At 33.9% G+C, this 24128-nt stretch overlaps 2 pseudogenes; one reads left to right on the top strand and one right to left on the bottom strand.

Moving 5' to 3' along the window:
• Window positions 1-17882: 17882 nt before the first annotated feature.
• Window positions 17883-18000, bottom strand: LOC111733571 (annotated as a pseudogene).
• A 5756-nt stretch (window positions 18001-23756) lies between these two features.
• Window positions 23757-23875, top strand: LOC111733568 (annotated as a pseudogene).
• Window positions 23876-24128: the final 253 nt, after the last annotated feature.

Raw genomic sequence — 24128 nt, 5'->3', positions numbered from 1 at the left:
ACATACACTAGACATGTCCCTCCATTTTCCCCTCATAAAGATGTACATGTTCTAGTCAATCAACCAATTTATTAATTAGAATATGTCTACTACATGTACAGTATTCAACATAAATTTATCAAGTACCAACATTCTACGAAACTATGTACTAAACATTGTGGATATAGAAGAGACCAAAACACTGTTCATTAGACCTAAAAAGCTCAGCATAATGAAGAGACTAAAAAATGGCCAGATATTATCTAATACAACAAGGATTATAGATAAGATTTTACAAAAAGCCATGGAAAAATGAAAGAGGGAGTGATGAAGCAGATCAGGAAAAGCCTCAGAGAAAATTTTGTGTTTGAGGGAAATCTTGTGGAATGATCAGGCATGCATTTCGCAAAGAAAGAGGTAAATTAGCATTCCTGGCATGGAGATGGTGTGCATGTAGCCACAGAGATATGGAAGAACACGGAATTTGAGAGGAATGACAAGTAGCTTGATATAGAGTATATGGACTGAGCAACAGGAATTGAGGTTTAAGGGATAAGTTCAAGTTATAAAGATCTTTGGAATCTCATCAAAGAGGTTTGCATTTATCTGTGGACAATGGAGAATCATTTATGTTTGAAATCATTTATGTAAAGTGTAATGCTCAACTTTGTGTTGAGGGAGAATAGTTAGAGTTTTCATAAAGTAAATTAACACTTTCAGAATGGTTCCATAGCTCATAGAAACTCTCCCTCCTGTAGCCAGGTCAAATGCACAAGCATCCAGAAAATTCCAAAGAAGTAAAAAATATAAATAAAATCTTCTATTCTGAAACAAGACAGATGAGAAGGTGTTTGCGGGCAGATTTTTGACCTTTCAATATCAGTATGAAAAGGAAACAGGTGAGTACCACATTAACTATTGCATAGAGCCAACTCTCTGAACGCTCCTACTTTTGTTTGTTTGTTTGTTTGTTTGTTTTTCCTGGTTGTTTTTAGGACTACATCATAGATTCTCCAGATTGAAGGAGTATTTTAGAGGTCATCTGGCCCAATCTTCTTCCAATACATGGATTACTTGTATATCTGCCTACCATGAGGAAATTAAATCTCTTATTAAACAGATTCAGCAATGTACAGTAATCCATTCTGTGGAAAGTCAATTTGTTGTTTGGCAACTCATGGAACTGTAAAGATTTCGGTTACAAAATCAATATTTTTGTCCCTTATCTGTGACCTCCTCTTTCTATTCTTCCACTGAGGAAATGAAAAAAAAAATAGTCTAATTCTTTCTTATATAACAAACTTTAAATACTTGATGACAACTACCACATCTCTCTTTTATTAATGCTCTACAATATTTAATTACTTACACCCTATTGCAATGTTAGAATTAATACATTGAAATTGAATTATTTGCTGGATTTTTCTAGGTTCAGGAGACAAGAATATTTCCTCAATTAAACTTATTGATCTAGACAGTATAGCAAGAAATTTGTGTGAGCATATTTATTACTACTTTTAAATGTAAATTTCATCTTCATGTTTTTCTAGAAAAAAATAAGAAATATGTGACATTTGATCTTTGAGTTTTTTTTTCTACCATCCTAGAGTAGATAATCAGAAAACAATTATGTAGTATGAGCTATCTTATGTATAAATCTGAAATCTAACAGCAAATAAAATAAAAGCATATCTTTTCAGTTGTTTATGTTTGAAATCCCATGCAAAGCAAGATATCTGAACGATACATAAACCTGCAGGGGTTTGACTATTTTTCTGTATAAATTAACTTCCTTTTAAATTTTATAAAAAAATAAAACATCGGGTATGTTTTGTTCATGCTTTCAAAACAATTGCACTAAACCCCTTAAACAATATGGTATCATGTGATGTTTCTAAACATTTAATTTGAAAATCTACAGATGACAAAACTAGTAAATAAAATTAAACCCTAGTAGAAGAAATTATCCAGATGGACCATTAAGCCATTAGGAAGCTATATAAGGATGAAAGAGAGTGAAATGCAATGAACAACTCTTCTTTATAATGCAACAAATTAAGATCGTAATAACTGTTCAGGCAACTCATCAAACTCTCATATATAGTTTTATTTATTTGTTTATCTATCTAGCTATTTATCTATTTATTTATGCATAATTACATTTAATCAAAATATCCAGAATAAGCAAATTCATAGAGACAGAAAGTCAATTCACTGGAAGAGAAATGAAAGAGAATGGACTCATAATGGGTGCTAGATTTATTTCAGGAGCAATGAAATTGTTCTGAAATTAGATAGTGACAATAAGGGCACAACTTTTTGAACATATTAAAAAGTACTGAATTGTATATTTTAAAAGGATAAATTTTTATGGTATGTGAATCATATCTCAGTTTTTTAAACCCTAAATCTTAACATAAAACTTATATGATACCTAATTTCTAAAGAAACAGCAAGGTCCAGTCTCAGATTACTATTTCTAGATATATAACTTTGAGAAAATTAAATGACCTCTCTTCTTACTCTGTAAAATAAGAATAATAATAACTACTTCATCAGCTATTTGTGTTAAATGAGGTAACATAAGTAGCACATCTAGCATAGTGTCTGGCATTTACTAAGAACCCAGTAAATTTACTAAGACTCTTTGAGATACCAGCCTTCAACAGTTTCTAATACTATCCCAAATATTATTTCCAGATATTTGGAAAACTGAGCCAACTCTTTTAGTCATTTTACCAATACTCTTTATGTTCTGGCTCAAATATACCTCTCCCAAATTTTCTAGTGTTTCTTTATAGAAATCCTTTAGTCAGAATGGAATTTTTATGTACCTAATTTGCTGTACATATTCTTGCAGCTCTATCTGACTGAAAACAATGCTCTCTTCCTGCTCGCTGTCTTTTTAAAATAATTTTAAAAAATATAATTACAGTTGGCATACAATATTATATTAGTTTCAGGTGTACAACATAGTGATTAGACATTTATATAACTAATAAAGTGATCATCCTGATAAATCTAGTACCCATCTGACACCATACATATTATTACAATATTATTAACTACTTTCCCTATGATATATTTTACATCCACATGACTATTTTGTATCTACTAATTTGTACTTCTTAATTGCTTCGCTGTTTCGACCCACTCCCTCCTATCTGGCAAACATCAAAATGTTCTCTGCATCTAAGAGGTTTTTTTTTTTGGGGGGGGTAATGTTTTGTTTGTTTATTTTGTTCTTTAGATTCTACATGCAAGTGAAATCATATGGAATTTGTCTTTCTCTGTCTGACTTACTCCACTAAGCCCAATACCCACTAGATCCGTTCATGTCATTGCAGGTTTCATTTCGTTTTTATGGCTGAGTAATATTTCATTGTATGTAAGTACCACCTCTACTTTATCCAATCATCCATTGACGGACACTCAGGTTGCCTCCATATTGTGGTTATTGTAAATAATACTGCAAAGAACATATGGATGCACATGTCCCTTCAAAATGGTGCTTTGAGTTTCTTTGAATAAACACACAGAAGTGGAATTACAGTGTTCTTATTTGTCTATTGTTATTGCTTTTGTTTTAAAGTCTATTTTGTCTGGTATAATTATTGCTACCACAGGGTTTTGTTTAGGTTTTGGTTTTGGTTTTGGTTTTCTTTTCATTTTTATAAAATATTGTTTCATCCTTTTACTTTCAGACTGTGTTTTTTATTATATTTTTATACTAGTTTTAGGTGTATAGCATAGTGGTTACACATTTATATAATCTACAAAGTGATCCCCCTGATTACTCTACCACTCACATGGCACTATATATAGGCATTACAATACTGTTGACTATATTCCCTATGATATACTTCACATCCCATGACTATTTTGTAACACCACTTTATTTCTTAATCTCTTCAATTTTTTACCCTGCCTGCCAACCACTCTCACATCTAGTAATCACCAGTTTATTCTCTGTATCTATGATTCTGTTTTCACTTTGTGTGTTTATTTTCTTCCTTAGATTTAACATATAAGTAAAATTGTATGGTATTTTCTTTGTTTAACTAATTTCACTTAGCATAATATTCTCTAGGTGCATCCTTGTAGCTGTAAATGGTAAGGTTTCATTTCTTCTTATTATTATTTATTATTTTATATTCAGGTATAGAGTACAATGATTAGATGTTTATATAATTTATGAAGTGATACTCTCAATTACTCTACCACCCATTTGGCACTACACACAGTCATTACAATAATATTGACTATATTCAATATCAACTTGTAGAATAATTTGCATTTCTCTGATGATTAGTGACCTTAAGCATCTTTTCATATGTCTACTGACCATCCATATGTCCTCTTTGAAGAAATGCCTATTAAGGTCTTCTGTCCATTTTTAATTGTTTGTGTGTGTGTGTGTGTGTGTGTGTGTGTGTGTGTGTGTGTGCACGCGCTGAGTTGTATGAATTCTTTATAAATCTTGGATATTAACCCTTTATCAGATGTATTATAGGGAAATATATTTTCCCATTCAGTATGTTGTCTTTTCATTTTGTTGATGGTTTCCTTTGTTGTGCAAAAACTTTTTAGCTTGATGTCCCATTTGTTTACTTTTTCTTTTGTTTCTCTTGCCTGAGAAGATAGACCAGGAAAAAAAAAATTACTAAGAGCAATGTCAGATATTTTAGTGCCTATGTTTTCTTCTAGAAGCTTTATGGTTTTAGGTCTTACATTTAAGCCTTTCATCTATTTTGAGTTTATTCTTGTATATGGTGTAAGAAGGTAATCTTGCATGTATCTCTCCATTTTTCTCAATACCATTTATTAAAGAGACTGTCTTTACCCTGTTGTAGGTTCTTGCCTCCTTTGTCATAGATTACATGACCATATAGTCGTGGATTTATTCCTGGGATCTCTATTCTGTTCTACTGATCTATGCATATGTTTTTATGCCAGTATCATGATGCTTTCATTATTATAGCCTTGATATAGCTTGATATCAGGTAGTGCGATACCTCCAAATGTGCTCTTTTTTCTCAAGATTTCCATGGCTATTTTTTTTTATAGTTCTATATAAATTTTAGGATTATTCATACTAGTTCTCTAAAAGATGTCGTTGGTATTTTGATGGGGATTGCATTGAATCTGTAGATTACTTTTGATTGTATGGCCATTTTAATGATGTTGATTCTTCCTGTTCGTGAGCACAGTATGAGCATCCATTTATTGGTATATTCTTTAATTTCTTTTCTTTAATTTCTACAAATGACTTATAATTTTCTTAGTACAGGTCTTTTACTTCCTTAGTTAAATTGATTCCTAGGTATTTTACAGTTTTTGATGCAATCGTAATGGAATTGTTTCTTAATTTCCTTTTCTGATACTTTATCATTTGTGTACAAAAAAGAAATGAATATTAACAAAAGTTAATATATATATAAAAAGTTAATATACATATTAACTTTTGAATATTAATTTTGTACCTTACTACTTTAACAGTGTTTTGGTGGAATTTTTAGGGTTCTCTTTATATGGTATTATGTCATCTTCAAATAATAACTAATAATGACTAATAATTTACTACTTCCTTTCAAATTTGGATTCCTTTTATTTTTTTTGTCTTATTTCTGTGGCTAGGACTTCCAATAATATATTAAATAAAAGTGGTGAAAGTAGACATTTTTGTCTTATGAAAAATATTTTTAGCTTTTCCCCATTAAGTGTGACGTTAGCTATAAGTTTTTTATATGCCTTTATTATGTTGAGGGTTGTTCACTGTATTCCCACTTTTGCTGAGAGGTGTTTATTTGTTTTTGTTTTTGTTTTTGTTTTTGTTTTTTACCATAAATGGTGCTGGATTTTGTAAAAGGTTTTTTGCCATTTATTGATATAATCGTATGATTTTTACCTTTCAATATGTCGATGTGTTGTATCACATTAATTGATTTGTGGTAATTGAACCAACCTGCATCCCAGAAGGAAATCATAGTATATGATATTTTTAATGTATTGCTGAATTTGATTTGCTAATATTTTTTGAGGATTTTTACATCTATGTTCATCAGAGATATCAGCCTATAATTCTCTTCTTTTGTAAAGTATTTGTCTGGTTTGGAATCAGGGTAATGGTGGCTCATAAATGAGCCTTTGGGAGCCTTTCTTTTTAAAAATTTTTTTGAAGTAGTTTGAGAAGAATAAGTGCTAATTCTTATTCAAATGTTTTAAAATTTACCCTAAAGCTATGCTGTCCACAAGATTTGTTTTGTGGAAGTTTTTTCATTATTGATTCGATTTTATGGGTAGTAATCAGTTGGATCAGATTTTCTGTTTTTGTTTTGCTTTGTTTTGTTTTTTACTCAGTCTTGAGAAATTGTGTTTCTAGGAATGTATCCAGGTCTTCCAGATTGTCCAAATTGTTGGCATATAATCACTCATAATACTTTCTTATAATCCTTTGTATGTCTGTGGAGTCTGTTATTTCTTCTCTTTAATTTTTTATTTTATTTATTTTGTTCCTCTCTCTTATTTTTTTGGTGAATATGGTTAAAGGTTTATCAACTTTGTTTATCTTTATAAAGAAGCACCTCTTGGCATCATCGATCTTTTGTATCCTTTCTCTAGACCTTATTTCATTCATTTCTGCTCCGATCTTTATTATTTTGTTAAGTTCTTTTAGATGTAAGGTTAGATTCTTTATTTTAAATCATCTTTATTTCTTGAGGTGGGCTTATATTGCTATGAATTTTCCTTAGGACTGCTTTTACTGTGTTCCATAGATTTTAAGTTGTTGAGCTTTCATTTTCATTTGTCTCTAGGAATCATTTGATTTTTCCTTGATCTTATTGTTAACCCATTTATTATTTAATAGCATGTTATTTAACCTCCATGTGTTTGTGTATTTTTCAGTTTTTTTGTAATTGATTTCTAGTTTCATACTATTGTGCTCAGAGAAGATGACTGATGATTTCCTTTTTTTTTTTTCCCAAATTGATTGAGAATTGTTTTTTGGCCTAACATGTCATCTATCTTGGTAAATATTTCATGTGCACTTGAGAAGAATGAGTATTCTGCTGCTTTAGGGTGAAACACTCAGAAAATATCCATTAAATCCACATGGTCTAGTGTGTCATTTAAGGCTGCTGTTTTTGTTGTTCTTGTTGATTTTTTGTCTGGAAGACTTGTTCATTGATGTCAATAGGATTTTAAAGTTTCCTACTATGGGTGTATTACTGTTGATCATCTTTTATATGCCAGTCAGTATTTCCTTTATATATGTAGGCGCTCCAATGTTGTGTGCATATATGTTTACTTGGGTAATGTCACCTTATTGTATTGACCTTTATCATTATGTAATGTTCTTCTTTGTCTCTTATTATAGGGTTCGTCTTACAGTCTATTTTGTCTGATTTACATACTGCTACTCCAGCTTTTATTTTTATTTCCATTTGTATGAAAGATTTTTTCCATCTCATTACTTTCACTTTGCATGTGTCGTTTGATCCGAAGTGAGTCTCTTGTAGACAGCATATGCATGGGTCTTGTTTTTTTATTTATTCAGCTACCTTATGTCTTTGATTGGAACATTTAATTCATTTACATTGAAACTGATTATTGATAAGTGCATAGTTATCCCATGTTATTATTTTGTTTGTTTGTTTTCCATTTTCTTTTTTTTTAAAGAAGTCTTTTAACACTTTTTATAATACTGGGGTGTTGGTGATGAATTTCTTTAACTTTTTCCTATTAGGGGAGCTCTTTATCTTACCTCTAATTTTACTTGATAGCCTTGCCGGGGAGAGTAGTCTTGATTGTAGGTTCTTGCCTTTTATCACTTTGAATATATCGTGCCAATCCCTTCTGGTCTATAAGTTCCTGTTGAAAAATCAGCTGATGTTCTAATGAGAATGTTTTTATTATAACCAGATTTCTCTTGTTGATTTTAGGATCCTGTCTTTGTCTTTAATCTTTGTACTTTAATTGTGATGTCTTCTTGTGTGCCTGATTCAATTCCTCCTGTTTGGTACTTTTTATGTTTACTGAGATAGTATGTCTATTTTCTTCACTAGGTTAGGAAAGCTTTCTATTATTAATTTCAAATAGGTTTTCAATCTCTTCTTTTTATTCTACTACTTCTACCCCTGTGATATGAATGTTGGTACACTTGATCTCTTAAACTTTCCTGATTTTTATTGTTTGTTTGTTTGTTTGTTTGTTTTATTTTGTTCTTCTGATTGGGATTTTCTGCTACATTGTCCTCCAAATCGTTGATTCTACTTTCTGCTTCATCTAATCTACTTTTGATTCTATCTAGTGTACTCTTCATTTTAGTTATTATTTTTCATTTATAAATGGTTCTTTGTTAATACATTTTTTAATTTTTTTTATTATGGTGACATTAGTTAACGAATCTAGTAAGTTTCAGATACACAATTTAGCAGTAGGGTATACATATATGTTGCATTGTATATTCACCACCCATAGTTAGATTTATTTCTGACACCACATATTTGACCCCTTTTAGATCATCTAATTCTCCTATTCCTCCTCTTCCCCTACCCTCTGGTAACCAAAAGTCTATTGTCCATGTCCATGAATCTCTGTCTATTTGTCCAGTTAATTTGTAGCTTTTTGATTTATATCTCACATATAAGACATATCATGTGGTTTTCAACTTTTTTGTCTGGCTTATTACACTTAGCATGATTATCTCGAGGTCCATCCATGTTGTAGCAAATGGCAGTATTTCATCTCTTCTTATGGCTGAGTAATATTCCACTGTATATATGTACCACAGTTTCTTTATCTAATTGTCTAATGTAGGGCACTCCAGTTGCTTCTGTGTCCTAGCCACTGTGAATAATACTGTTATAAACATCGGTGTGCAAATATCTTTTTGGATATGAGTTTTTTTTGGCTTTGGGGTAAATATCCAGTAGAGGGATTGTTGGATCATATGGCAGATCAATTCTTGGTTTTTTGAGGAAACTTCATACTATTTTCCATTGTATGGCTGTACAATTTGCAGTCCCACAACAGTATATAAGGATTCCTTTTTTCTCCGCTACTTCTCCAACACTTGTTATTACTTTTCCTGTTGATAACAGCTATTCTAGCAAGGATGAGATGGTACCTGACTGCTTTTGATTTGCATTTCTCTAATAAGTAGTGATGTTGAGCATCTTTTCATAAGTTTGTTGGCAATTAATATGTCTTCTTGGGAGAAGTGACATATTAATTCAGTTCTACTGTCCATTTTCTAATTGGATCGTTTGTTGTTGTTATTGAATTGTATCAGTTCATTGTACATTTTGGATATTAGGTTCTTATCAGATGCATTACTTGCAAATATCTTCTCCCATTCAGATGATTGTTCATTTAGCTTGTTGATAGTTCCTTTGCTGTGCAGAAGCTTTTTAGTTTGATTTAGTCCCATTCATTTATTTTTAATTTACTTTCCTTGTCTTTGAGGTCAAATTCGTAAAACCCTCTTTATGACCAAGGTCCAAGAGTTTAGTTCTTATGTATTCTTCTATCTATTTTATTGTTTCAGGTCTTGTATTTTGGTCTTTAATCAATTCTGAGTTAATTTTAGTGGGCGATGATAGATAACAGTATAATTTTGTTCTTTCACAGGTGGCTTTCCAGTATTCTCATTGCCATTTATTGAAGAGGATTTCATTTCTCCACTTTATGTTTTTGGCTACTTAGTCAAAAATTATTTGCCCATATAAATATGGGTTTACTTCTGGATTCTCGACTCTGTTCCACTCTCCGTGTATCTGTTGTTCTTCCAATACTATGTCATTTTCATTATTATAGCTTTGTAGTGTAGTTTGAAGCTGGGCAGAGTAATGACTCCAGCTTCGTTTTTTTGTTGTCGTTGCTGTTGTTTTGTTTTGTTTGGTTGTTTTTTGTTTTGTTTTGTTTTGTTTTATTTTGTTTTCCTCAAGATGGCTTTGGGGATTCTGGGTCTTTTGAGCTTCCATACAAATCTGATGATTTTTTGTTGTTTTTATTGTTGTTGTTGTTGTTGTTGTTGTTGTTGTTGTTGTTCTTTTTCTTTTAAAAAATGCTGCTAGGATTTGGATGGGGATTGCATTAAATCTGTATAATACTTTAGGTAATATGGTAATTTTAACTATGTTGATTCTTCCAATCTAAGAACACAGAATATCTTTCCATTTCTTTGTATCTTCTTCGATTTCTTTTAATAAGGTGATGTAATTTTCATTATATAGGTCCTTCACATGTTTCATTAGATTTATTCCCAGGTATTTTATTCTTTTTGTTGCAATTGTAAAAGGAATTATTTTTTTCCACTTCTTTTTCTGAGACTTCATTATTAGAATATAGGAACGCTATGGATTTTTAAGTGTTGATTTTATATCCAGAGAATTTACTGTATTTGCTTATTATTTCTCGTGGTGTTCTTGTGGAATCTTTAGGATTTTCTATATAGAAAATCATGTAATCCACAAATAGTGACACTGACTGATAGTACTAGCTAGGATCTCTAATGTTATGTTGAATAACAGTGGCAACAGTTGACAGTCTTGCTTTGTTCTTGATCTTAGAGGAAAAAGTTTTTAGTTTTTTGCCATTAAGTATAATGTTGGCTCAGGGTTTGTCATAGATGGCCTTTATTATGTTAAGGTACTTTCCTTCTATATCAATATTGTGAAGTGTTTTGATAATAAATGGATGCTGTATCTTGTCGAAGGCTTTTTCTGCATCTATTGATATGATCATATGATTCTTATTTTTTAATTTGTTTATGTGGTGTATCACATCAATCAATTTGCATATGTTGAACTAACCCTGCATCCTTGGGTTGAAGCCCACTTGACTATGGTGTATAATCTTTTTAATATGCTGTTGTATTCAGTTCACTAGTATCTTTTTTAGAATTTTTGCATATGTGTTCATGAGGGATATTGGTCTGTAGTTTTTTTGTGTGTGTGTGTTATCTTTACCAGGTGTTGGTATCAGGAGAATATTGGCCTCATAAAATGAGTTGGAAAGTATTGCCTCCTCCTCGATTTTTTGGAAGATTTTTAGGAGAATAGGTACTAAATCTTTGAATGTTTGGTAGAATTCACTGGTGAAGCCATCTAGTGTGGACTTTTACTTTTTGTTAGGTTTTTGATGATTGTTTCCATTTCCATACTGCTGAATAGTCTATTTAAATTTTCCATTTCTTCTTGATTCATTCTGGGAAGGTTGTAGTTTTTTAAGTACTGGTCCATTTCTTCTAGATTATTAAATTTGGTGTTATATAACTTTTCGTAGTATTCTTGTATAATCCTTTGTATTTCTGTGATGTCTGTCCTAATTTCTCCTCTTTCACTCTTGATTTTGTATATTTGTACCTTTCTCTTTTTTCTTTTGTGATTCTAGCCAGGGGTTTTTCAAGTTTATTAACCTTCTCAAAGAACCAGCTCTTTGTTGCATATATTTTTCCATTGATTTTTTTTTCTTTTCAATTTTATTTTAGTCTGTTCTAATTTTGATTATTTCTTTCCTTCTGCCATCTTTAGACTTAATCTGCTCTTCCTTTTCTAGTTTTTAAGATGAAGCGTGTGTTGTTTATTTGGGCTCATTCTTGTTTTATGAGATAGGCTTGTATTGATATGATCTTTCCTCTTATTATTGCTTTTGCCTTGTCTCAAAAGTTTTGATACATTGAAGTATCATTATCATTCATTTCTATGAATCTCTTTACCTCTCTTTATTTTTTCTCTGATTCAGTCATTCTTCAATAGCATGTTTTTTTAATCTTTATATATTTGTTGTTCATCCCTCTTTCTTTTTACAGTTGATCTCCAGCTTCAAAGCATTATGATCAGAGAATATGGTTGATATGATTTCAACCCTCTTATATTGGTTGAGGCTATCTCTGTGTCCCAGTATGTGGTCATTCTTTGAGAATATTCCATGTGGACTAGAGAAGAATGTATAAGAAGAAGTTTTATGATGAAAGGCTCTGTAAATATCAATTATGTCCACTTGGTCCAATGTGTCATTTAAAGATGTTATTCCCTTATTCATTTTCTGTTTGGATTATCTTTCCATATCTGACAGTGGGATATTTTGGTCTCATACTATGATAGAGTTTTGGTCTGTTTCTCCCTTTAGTTCTGTTAATAATTGCTTTATACCTTTTCAGCCTCATTGACCATGAACATATTAATATGTGTTATGTCTTCTTGGTGTTTTACTTCCTTTACCATTATAATGTGTTCATCAGTATCTTTCTTTACTTTTTTTCATTTTGACATCTATTTTGTCCAATATTAGTACTGCTACTCCCGCTTTTCTCTGAATGCCGTTTGCTTGAAATATCATTTTACACCCTTTCAATGTGAGTCTATATTTGTCTTTGAAACTGAGATGTGTCTCCTGGAGGCAGCATATGGTAGTTTTTTTGTTTGTTTGTTTTTTGATTCATTCTGCAACTCTGTGCCATTTTATTAGTGAGTTCACTCTATTTACATTTAGGGTGATTATTGATATATGAGGTTTTCCTATAGCCATTTTTTGCTTTGCTTTCTGGTGGCTGGGTATTTCTATTGCTTTCTTAATCTTGTGTGTCTGTTTTTTGTTATTGTTGTTGTTGGGTCAGGTTTTGTGGATTTTCCTTCTGGTACTTCTTGTTTTTTGTTATATACTTCAGTTCTGATTCTTTAGCATATGGTTACCATTAGGAATATGTAGGGGATATTTATATATATAGTAGTTTCTTTCCTTCCACATATGCCTTATCTCCATCCCCCTTTGCAAATTCAGATCATTGAATCCTCCTCTTTTCTGTTATTGTTATCTCAATTTATTTCTATGTATGATGAATGTTCATTACTATCTTGCAATAGCAAATTTCTTCTTACTGTTTAACCTTATAATGCCCTGCTCTTAATAAGGGTTGCAGTCCTCTGCTTCTATCTGCCTACTGGCTACCTTACTGATAGTTATGTTTTTTGTGTGTGTGTTTGTTATTTTGTGAACTGACTCTTTTCAGTATTTCCTGTAATGCGGGACTCGTAGTGAAGAATTCTCTCAATTTTTGTATGCCTGGAAAGGTTTTTATTTCTCCTTCATATCTAAAGAATATCTTTGTTGGATAAATTATTTTTGGATGGTAGTTCCTTTCATTTAACAGTTTGAACATTTGATTCCACTCTTTTCTGGCTTGTAAGGTTAATGCTGAGAAGTACGACGATAATCTAATGGGTTTTCCTTTGTAGATTATCGTCTTCTTTTCCCTGGCTGCCCTGAGAATTCTTTCTTTGTCATTGATTTTTGATAATTTTAATACAATGTATCTTGGAGAAGGCCTTTTTGGATTGAGATAATTGGGTGTTCTGTTTACTTCCTGAATTCCAAGCTCCAGCTCATTCCAGCTAATTTGGGGAATTCACATCAACTATTTTTTTTTTAAAGTGTTTTCTAATCTGCTCCTTTTCCTCCCCTTCGAGAATGCCCATTATTCTTACGTTTTCTTTCCTGATGGTATCAGCTAGTTCTTGTATTTGTCTTTCATTATTTTTCATTCTTTGGTTTCTCTCTTCTTCCTTCTGAGTTACTTCTATATTTCTGTCTTTGGCATCTTTGATCTTTTCCTCCATTTGGTTGACTTTATTTCCCAAGCTTACTATTTCTTTCTTCATCTCTTTGAGTGTCTTATTCATCTACGGAAGTTCTAATTGGTCCTTTTTGAAGGTTTCAGTCTCCTTGCTAAAAAACTCATTCTGCTGATCTAGTTGTTTTGTTTTGTTTTGTTTTCAATTCCTGGAATTGTTGATATGAATTATTTCGAATCTGATTGAGTTTTTTCAGAAATACCATCCTGAATTCTCTGTCATTTAACTCACATATTTCTATGTTTTTAAGCTTATTTTCTGGAGATTTTCCTCTTTCTTTCTAGATGTTTTTTTTTCACCTTTCGTGTTTGATGGACTATTTCTCAACCTGGGCATTAATGGATATGTATTTTGATTTTTTTCCAGAAAGATTTATTGTATAAATGTCTCTCTTTAGCTTGTTGCTAATGTGGCGTTTTTCTTTTCCTTGCCAGTAAGTGACATCTAAGCCTTTTGAATTCCTGCTTTAAGTAAAGTCTTAATAATGCCTTTTTTCTATAATATATATCCATTCACCCTCTCTACCCTCAGTCTCAGTCCCTGTCAGTGTTAGTGACAGTTTCGGTAACATTTGCTCAGATTTCCGTTTGGGTCCAGGGTGTTCAGTCTTGGAGGTTATGGGCTTTGTGAGTTCTCTGGCTTGAGAGTTGCGGGCTGCAGCTCAGCCTTGCCTTTTGCAGTCATGGCTGGCAATAATTAATGTTGTTTCTCTGATGTCCCCACCTCTCTGTTTTTTGCCTTGATCCCTGAGCAGTACCACAGCTGCATTGACCTCACAGCTCTCCCATGGCAGGGCTGCTCAGGGAACTTCCAGCACCTTCTCCCTTTCCCCTCTTCCTGATGAGGGGTCCTGCTGTGAAAGGCAGCTTCTTTGTTTCTCCTAGTCTACCACTCAACTCCTGGAGTTCTGATCTGTGGTAGCTCTTATGTGCAAATTCCTTGCTCAGACATGCTTGTTTGCAGGTTTGGTGTTTTTTGTTCAGTTTTAGATATACAGCTTATTGTTGTTTCAAGAGGAGAGATCCGGGGCCATCGCTCACTTCATCACTCTCTAGTTTTTAAAAAACATTTTGCTTAATAGGCATAGATTTTCTATTTGTCTGACATAACTTACAAACTGCATAATTCACCCGTCTCTACATTTACGTCCACAATTCATTGTAAAAATTTGGGTATATTGGAATAATTTTTATTCATTAAGTGTAATACATTTGATACATTTTAAATTGTTTATTTCTTAGTAAGTTACCGAATTAAAAGAATAATCATGTACTATATTATAATGTTTCTCTTTGAAGTTTATGTTCACGTCCACTTCTAATTTGAGTCAAATATCTGTACATTAAAAACTGGAATCTTAATATACTATAGATGTCCACAACATTGGATTTGTAATATGTTAATATTTAAAAAATGAAATAATATAAAGAAAGGAATGAAGAACAAAGAATACTCTTGAAATTAAAGAACTCTATTTTATTGACTTTTCCTATTAAATTCCAGAAAGTTTGCTCATATTTTTGTTGTGGAAGAGCATACCTATACACTATTTATAACCTTACAATACAATAATTCCTATACAATAATTCACAATTCTGTTGAAAACAAATAATGAGATTAATTCATTTGTAGACCGAATTCGAGGCCCTTTCAACCAAAATCTTCCAATCATAAAATTAAAAAAATACTATATTTATAAGCGAAATATCCATTAAACTAAATCAATGAAAAAATTTAAAGGACCTACTTTCATTTTACTTATTTCTCTTTTTTTTTTTAAAAAAGTGATCACAATATGGTGATCAATATGGTAGTTAACATTTTCACTTATGAAAATTATTTAATTTTATTAAGCATTGCTAAAAGAATAAGTGGAATGTTAAATTACATCACTGAATACAATGTTAAAAATAGTCTGTTGTGAATATTTTTGAGTACATGCTGTGGTAATATCGTGATCCATATGCAGGTGTAGATGTAAGATACTATTTCTTTAACACTTCATCATTTTATGACATTTTAATTTCCCAGTGAGTATGATTAATGCTAGTTGGAAGCAATTTATCACTAACACTAATTTAAATGGTGGATTACATATAAAAATGAGTTGGCAATAAAATTGATCTCCTGATGATATCCTACTACTTTAATGTGTTAACATACACTTTCATTAATACCATGTTTATCCTTGTTGACATGAATCACACTTGCTGGATTCAAAGTATTCCCTCTAGTTCAAAGACATCTTGGTCTTCAGGAAAGTAAATTATACTAAAGCAAGAGAATGATGCATACAAGCTTGTTCTTAAACATCTGTCTAAAGCAATAAAAAATTTGAAGTTTCATCTCTTCAGTGTTTATTCTGCTATAAAAAGACTAACATAATGAATCATGCAGCTCTTCAAAAGAAGTTTTCCTTTTTGTCTTCATTCTTATTAAATCTGGCTTGCAGTTTTAATGATAGTAAAAGTAGGTTATGCATATGAGCTAAAATAGAGAATCATTCACCAAGGAATCTACAGTGTGTACATGATTTAAATATGTCATGTTGCTTATCTTTAGAAAATAAACTTTTCTTCTTGCTTCCTCCCAGAAGCTTAGTCTTTTTTTTTTAATATCAATACACAGTATGAAGTGCCTCCTTTTACCAGACAAAGGAATCTCTGAAAATGCCACAGTGTTTCCAAAATCCATTTGCCACTGAAGTGTCCTATACAATATGAACAGAAACAGAGAAGCAATAATGCCAGGCTGCTGCAAGAAAAAAAGGAAAAAGGACCAAATTATAGTTTAACCCATCTTTCTACATATATGGCATTTAGTTGCTTTGCTTTTTCCCTGCCCATATGGAAGCTTCAGTCATTCATATGGTGCCAGCTGCAACAAATACAACAAAGGTATCATGAAGAAATTGTGACCCTATATCTTTACCCATTATTTATAGACATTGTTATAAATTGATATAATCAGTCTGAACAGGAAAATCATGCGAGATCTACCCTCCTCCCTCACAATAATGCTAACAATTGTAATTGTGATCTTTTTGCCTTCTAATAAACATCATTAAGTGCTTTTTATGTACTTGGCATTGTTAGTTGTCAAGGATAATGAAACAATTAAGATATGGTCTCTGATCTCAAGTTCTCTGATATCCAACTGTTCCTAAAGCCACCTAATGATGGAATAGAAATAAAATGAAGCATTACTGGCAAATGACTTACCGTGAGTTTTCAAATCGTATGGTCTTCTTCTAGTAAAGCCCCAATATTTTCCAAGACACAGATACTTACCAAATGCAATATCCTCTACTATAATACATCACAAAATGATGGCACCTGCGAAGGGGAATCCAGTTATTATTAAGTACCATGTTATTTTCTTCTAAACTTCATGTAGCAAAGCCTGAGGTAAATAGGGATTGAATTAGAATTCCCAGAGTTATCTGAATTTTGGTTGTATAATATTAGCTGATCCATATTGAAAGATGTGATATGATTCAAAGTTAAATATCAGGAAGCCACAGAAAAATCTAACCATCAACACAGGTGGATCGAGACTGAGAGCTCAAAAGATGGGTGAGGCCTAATAAGAATTAGTCACCAGGGTTTCTATTTAATAAAAGTTTATTCTGTGACAGTTTCTAAATATATCTGGATATATCCAAATAGATATATTCTAACAGATATTCATAGCAGCATTATTCATGGTGTCCAGGACATGGAAGCAACGGAAGTGTTCTACAATAGATAATTGAATAAAGATAGGTAGTACCTATATAGATTTAAATATTACTCAGACATAAAAGAAATAATAACATTTGTGACAACATGGATATATCTTACGATAATCATGCTAAGCAAAATAATTTAGACAGAAAAAGTTGAGAAACATGATTCCACGCATATGTGTGATATAAAACTGAAATCAATAAACAGAGTCATCGACACGGACAGTGGATTAATGGTTACCAGAGTGTAGTGGAGGGAGGTAGGTGGGGCAAAAGGGGTCAAATATGTGGTGATAGAAAGTAATCTAATTATGGATGGAGAACACACAATACAATGTATATATGACTTAGCTTTGAAATATACACTTTATAAAATGCACATTTTATACTTAATTGGATTTTGTTAATCAGTGTCACCATAATAAATTTTTTAAAAAGTAGGAAAAAAGAAAAGAAATAAGCTGACATTCTTATGTGTATACCTTTTCTGTTTTCAACATTTTCTCTTTTTCTTGACCTTTGGCGGTTTTCCTTTTTTACACCTACAGCACCAGGTTTTCCTAGATGGTCTCCCATCTAAGTACTAACTAGGGCCAACCCTGCTTAGCTTCTAAGTCAGATGAGATCGGGAGTGTTCAGGGTGGCATGGCTGTAGAAAACCTTTGGCATTTTAATGATGATGTGTTTTGGTGTAGGTCTGTTTGAGTTCCACTTGTATGGTACTCTTTGCACTTCCTGGACTTGTATGTCTATTCCTTTGCCAGGTTAGGGAAGTTTCTTCGAGTAGGTTCTCAATCCCTTGTTCTCTCTCTTCTTTTTCTGGTACCCCTATGATGTGGATGTCGGTACATTTCATGTTGTCCTAGATGTCTCTTAAACTTGTCTAATTTTTTAAATATTCTTTCTCTTGTTGTTCCAATTGGTGTTTTTTTTGCCACCTTGTCTTCTAACTCACTGATTCAATCTTCTGCTTCATCCAATCTACTGTTAATTCCTTCTAGTGTATTCTTCATTTGGGTTATTGTAGTTTTCATTTCTGATTCTATTTTATGGTTTCTATGTCTTTTTTCATGCTTACTATTTCTCTGTTATCCTCACTGAGATCATCTATTCTGAGAGTTCACTGAGCATCTTTATAACCAGTGTTTTGATCTTTGTATCTGGTAGGTTGCTTCCCTTCAATTTGTTGAGTTTTTTTTTTTTTTATCTTGAGTTTTCTCATGTAATTTTGTTTGCAGCATTTTTTCTTCTCATTTCAGTTGTGTCTCTGTATTTGTTTCTATGTATTAGGAAGATTTGTTACATCTCTCAGCCTTTTACAGGTGGCCTTATATAATAGGTGTCCTGTGTCGTCCAGTGGCACAGTCTTCCCGATCACCTGTGCCAGGGACTCTGGATGTGTTTCTTGTGTAGGTAGTGTGTATTTTTTTGCTGTAGGTAAGCCCTGAGTGCTATTAGCAAATCAGTGGATGGGATTGACTCTTGAGCTGACTGGCTGTGGGGACTGGCCACACCTATAGGATATGAGCTGCTTTGTGGTGGCTGAACCACAAATTGGAACTTTCCCTAGCAGTCTTATGTACCTTTTGAGACTATCCTTTGGGTGTGCCATTTATGAAGCTAGTCAGGTGGTGCTCTGTTTTATTCTGATGCCAGCCTTTGGGTGTGTTGATTCTGGGCCTCTTGGGAGGGGCTCTCGTGTAGGTCAAGGTTAGTAGCTGTTTTTAATTATTGGAACTATCTGGTAGGAGCTACAAAGCGATCCATGAATGGTTGCTGCTTGTGTTAGATCTGGAGAAAATAGGGAGAGACCATACTGTTAGTCAAGGTCAGTTATCCTCAGTATGGCTCTGGGGTGGCTCAGCAAAAGGACCAGTACCCCTCAAGGCCTGAAGTTGTCTGCCAGTTGCCTGTAAGTTACCATTGCTATAAAGGCCTTTTATTGGTATGGGAGTTGGGTGGGGCAGGGACTCATGGCACCACTGTGAAAAGTGTGCACATTTTGCCCAGCCAATGCAGAATCAGGTTTTGTTCCGATGCTGAATCTGCGGCTTCCTGTAAAAGTCTCAGATCTCAGCAAGGCCAGTTTCTGGGCCCACAGATTCTAGCAATTCACCCAAAAGACACTGCATTTTGGGCTGGCACCAGGGGCCCACTACAAAAAGTCTCCCTTGTAATATATGGGTTGCACATAGCTTGAACTGAGGGTTGTTGCCTACTCATGAATACTCAGTTCAAGAAATGTGCAGGTTTGGGCCAGCTGCCTGGAAACAGGCTAGCCAAGAGCAGTTTGTGTATTGGTTGGGGCAAGGTCCAGGGAAACAGTGTGGGTCTGGCCAATCTCACTGGGCCAATGCAGTTTCAGAATTAGCCATGCTGGGAGAAGGTTCCACACAGGCAAGATGGTGCCTGTCTACATACTACCCCCAAGGGCTTGCCAACAAAGAAGCAATGGCAACTGTCCGACCGGCCCTCGCCCCAGTGCCACAAAACTCAGTCCTTCTTTGTATGTCTCTTGTACCTCCAAAGCTGCTGACCTGCCGGAGCCCAGGGTGACTGTGAGCATGTGAGTCTGTGTGTGGACCTTTTATTGGGGAAGTCTAGATTTTCACCTTCTTTCCATCTCACTCAGACAGCCCAAATCCCCACTGATTTTTACTGTCAGATTTTGCAGAACTCCTATTCCAGAACCTGGAAGCCTGAGCTGGAGCGCCCCTGTGCGGGGCTAGGACCCCTTGTTCCTTTAGGGGTCCTCTGCGGCTACATTCTCCCTCTCAGTGCTTAGTTTCCATGTGCAGTTGCATGGCTAGCCATTTTGCATCTCCATCCTTTCTACCAGTCTTGATATGTTTTTTTTTATCTTTATATCCACAGATGTACATGTTATTTAGGAGGTTCTCCAAGTTGTTTGTTTAATAATTTGGTTGTAATTTTAATGCAGTCTTGATGGAGGCAAATTCTGCTTTTACCAAACCCGATATCTTTTTTTGGGGGAGGGGGCTTTATTTAAATATAATAGACAATTAGTTGCTCATATTTACATTGTACGATTCAACGAGTTTTTTTTTTCATTTATAGTTGGCATACAATAATATATTTGTTTCACTAGTACAGCATAGTGATTAGAGAACTATATAACTCACAAAGTGATCACTCGACTAAATCTAGTAATCCTCTTCCCCTTACATATTTATTACAACATTGTTAACTATTTTCCTTACACTGCACTTTATATCTCCATGCCTGTTTTGTAACTATCCATTTGTACTTCTTAATTCCTTTGCTCTTTTCACCATCCACCCAACAGTCCTCCAATCTAGTAATCCTTAAAATATTCTCTGTATCTATGAATTTATTTTAGGTTTTATCCTTGTTATCGTTAATTTTGTTCTCTAGATTCTACTTGTATGTGAAATCATTTGATATTTGTCTTTCTCTATCTGACTTACTTTATTCAGCACAATACCCTCTAGGTCCATCGAGGCAATATCTTTTTCCATCCCCTTCCTTTTAGTCTATGTGTCTTTTAATCTGAAGTGAGTCTCTTGTAGGCAGCATATGTTGGGGTCTTGCTTTCTTATCCATTCAGCCACTCTGTCTTTTGGTTGGAGTACTTAATTCATTTCAGTTTGAGGTACTTGTTGATAGGACTGTAATTATTACTATTCTTTATTACTGGTTTTGATATATATTTTTTTCTTCTTAAAAACGTCCCTTCTGTAATACTGTCTTGGTGTTGATAAATTCCTTTAGCTTATTTTTGTCTGGGAAGATCTTTTTCTGTCCTTTGACTGTAAATGATAGCTTTGCTGGATAAAGTATTCTTGGTTGTAGATCCTGGGTTTTCATCACGTTGAATACTTTGTGTCAAGCTCTTCTGTCCTGCATACTTTCTTTTGAGAAATCAGCTGTCAGTCTTATGGGTGCTCCTTTGTGGGTAACTAACTGATTTTCTCTTTAAGATTCTCTCTTTGTATTTAACCTTTGGCATTTTAATTAAAATGTGTCTTGGTATGGGCCTTTTTGGGTTCTTGTGTTTTGGGACCCTCTAATATTCCTGGGGTTGTATGTCTATTTCCTTTACCTGGTAGGGAAGTTTTCCATCATTATTTCTACAAATAGCTCTTCAGTGTCTTGTATTCCTTCAGGTACCCCTATGACATGGATATTTTTACATTTATTTCATCCCATAGGCTCCTTAAATTATTATTATAGTCTTGGCTTCCTTTTTCTTGCTGTTCTGATTGAGTGTCCATGGCTTCCCTATTCTCTATATTGGTGGTTTGATCCTGTTTTTTATCCACTCTTTTTTTTTCCATCTAATATACGCTTCATCTCAGATAATGAGTTCATCATTTCTGACTAGCTCCCCTTTATAATTTCCATTTCTATTTTTATGTTTTTTATCTCTTTGTTAAGTTCTCACAAAATTCATCTACTCTTCCCCTGAGTTCATTGAACATCTTTATAACTAGTGTTTTGAACTTTTCATCTGCTAGATTGCTTGACTTCATTATTCCTGGATCTCTGCTCTGTTCTCTCATATGGTTTCTGCACCTTGGTCTTCTCATTTTGGCTGCCTTTTCATGTCTGTCTCTATGTACTAAGCAAAGATCCTGAGTCTCCCGGTCTTATTAGTGTGGCTTCTTTTAGTAGGTGTCCAGTGGCACAGTCCTGAGAGGGGTTAAGCTGTAGGCCAAATTTAGCCCTTGCCCATGCCCCTCAGGGGCCACCTGTTAAGATTCAGTAAGCAATCAACATAATTGTTTCAAGAAACCACAACAGGAATCAAGGCCAATTGCCACCAGTGTGAGGTTTTGCGCTCCTCAGCAAGAGGCACAGGACTGGCCGAGGACACAACTGGATGTGGCTTGGGTGGGGCCATGAGTTGGGGGAGGCAAAGTTTCAGGGAATCCTCTGGACAGAGCTATCTCTGTTATCCAGTTTGATGCCATCTCAGCTATAGCAACTCTGCATCCACATACTGTGGGGGAAGGAGGGGGAGGATGGCTCAACAGAGGAACAATGGATACCACCAGTTCTTCTGCCTAGGGGAGAGCCTTGCCTCTGTCCCTCACTCTGACAACTTGGTGTCCTCCTGTAAGTCCCTGGTGTCCCCCACGCAGCCAGCCTGGTGCTCGTGCTCAGAGCGAGCTGGTCCATCCCCACAAAAGTCCCTTTAAGAGGCATCTGCTGCTGCTGCCTGCTGCTGCTGTAGCCTCTGTCCCACTCAGCCACTGGAGACTGGGCAGCCTCACATCTTTGGCCCCTCCTACCTTCTAACATTGCAGGTTGATTAATTTTCTCCCTTGTTGTAGTGCTTCTGTTCATCTAGATCCCAGGTGACTTTATTGATGTTTGCTCCAAATTTCTGTTACAACTTTGATTTGGTCGCAAGAAAGATAAACAAAGCCTCTATCATCTATGCCATTTTTCCCATCTCCAAAAATGGAGTTTTTTCTTTTTTGTCTTTTTTTAATAAGAAAAATTTTCAAGGAATTTAATTATAGGTCTGGGTAGTGTTATGGGTTCTCTTTTTTGTTGTTGCTTTTTTGTTGTTTTTGCTTTTTCATAGCATAAATTTCAGAGCAGCTCCATGCTTAAAAGAAAAGTAAGTTCTTTGTGATTATCATGAATAAAACTAGATTTAACTTTGTGCTACAATCAAGCACACCATAGACAATTTGTTTATATATATTTTGATGTATATAGTGTTGTGTTTTTGCAAACATTTTTTAAAGTCCTTCACTTCTTATTGGCTTATAGTGTTAGAGGATTGACAGAAACATAGATCTACACATTAAAATGAATAAAACAAGCTAGTCAAGTAGAAAATTGTAGTCACAAATTCAGGCAGAAAACCTTAAAAATTAAATAGGTTTTAAGTTCCAGTGGTTGAGTACCAAGAATTTGTGAGTATTGTAAACTTTACAGCAATTTAAAATAGTTGTTACTGCCCAACCTGTATGAATCATTAGACTAACCCAGGGAGGCAATTCTAACTTATGGAGTCTAAATGTGACCTATATAATTTAGGTTAAATTCTAAAACATCTAAACTCCAGAAACACAAGTAACACACTGTTAACCCTAGCTATTGTTCTTGGAAAAAATGTCTGAAAGTGGTACTTAAGAAGCAATAATGGAATATCGATCTTCTGACTAAGTTGAGCACTGATAAACAAATTAGAATAGAAATTTATTTTTTTCCTCTATCTTAAATAAGGAGATCTGTAGTACTCTTTCTCACTATAGCTTGAAAGGAACTTTTAGAAATGTTATTTAAAACTTATTTTAGAAGAAGGCATCAGTGAATAGTATTTGCTTGGTCGAAAATTGATGACTATAGTTCATAAATATGTAAATTTTAAAAAGCAGAAACAGAAGTGATTGTGACAATAAAAATTCAGAGAGGTCTACAGCCATGCCACTCTGAACAAGTCCGATCCTGTCTAATCTTGGAAGCTAAGCAGGGTCGGGTCTGGTTAATACTTGGATGGGAGATCACCTAGGAAGACCAGGTGCTGTAGGTGTAAAAATATTTTTAAAAAATAAGGGATTGTAAGCTGGCAAGGTTCTTGCAATCTGTGAGGTCAACCAAGGGTTTCCTCACCTAAAAAAAAAATCAGTGAGGATGGACATACTTTAAAGAATAAACTCTGCACAAATACATACAAAAATATTAAGATTTGGGTTTGATTATTTTATCGACTTTAATTCAGAAGTGTGACAAGTCTCTCTCTCTCTTTCTCTCTCTCTCTCTCTCTCTCTCTCTCTCTCTCTCTA

Source organism: Pteropus vampyrus, unplaced genomic scaffold, assembly GCF_000151845.1.
Source record: "Pteropus vampyrus isolate Shadow unplaced genomic scaffold, Pvam_2.0 Scaffold581, whole genome shotgun sequence".
Classification (NCBI taxonomy): Eukaryota; Metazoa; Chordata; class Mammalia; order Chiroptera; family Pteropodidae; genus Pteropus; species Pteropus vampyrus.
This window is presented reverse-complemented; position numbering and strand designations above follow the sequence as displayed.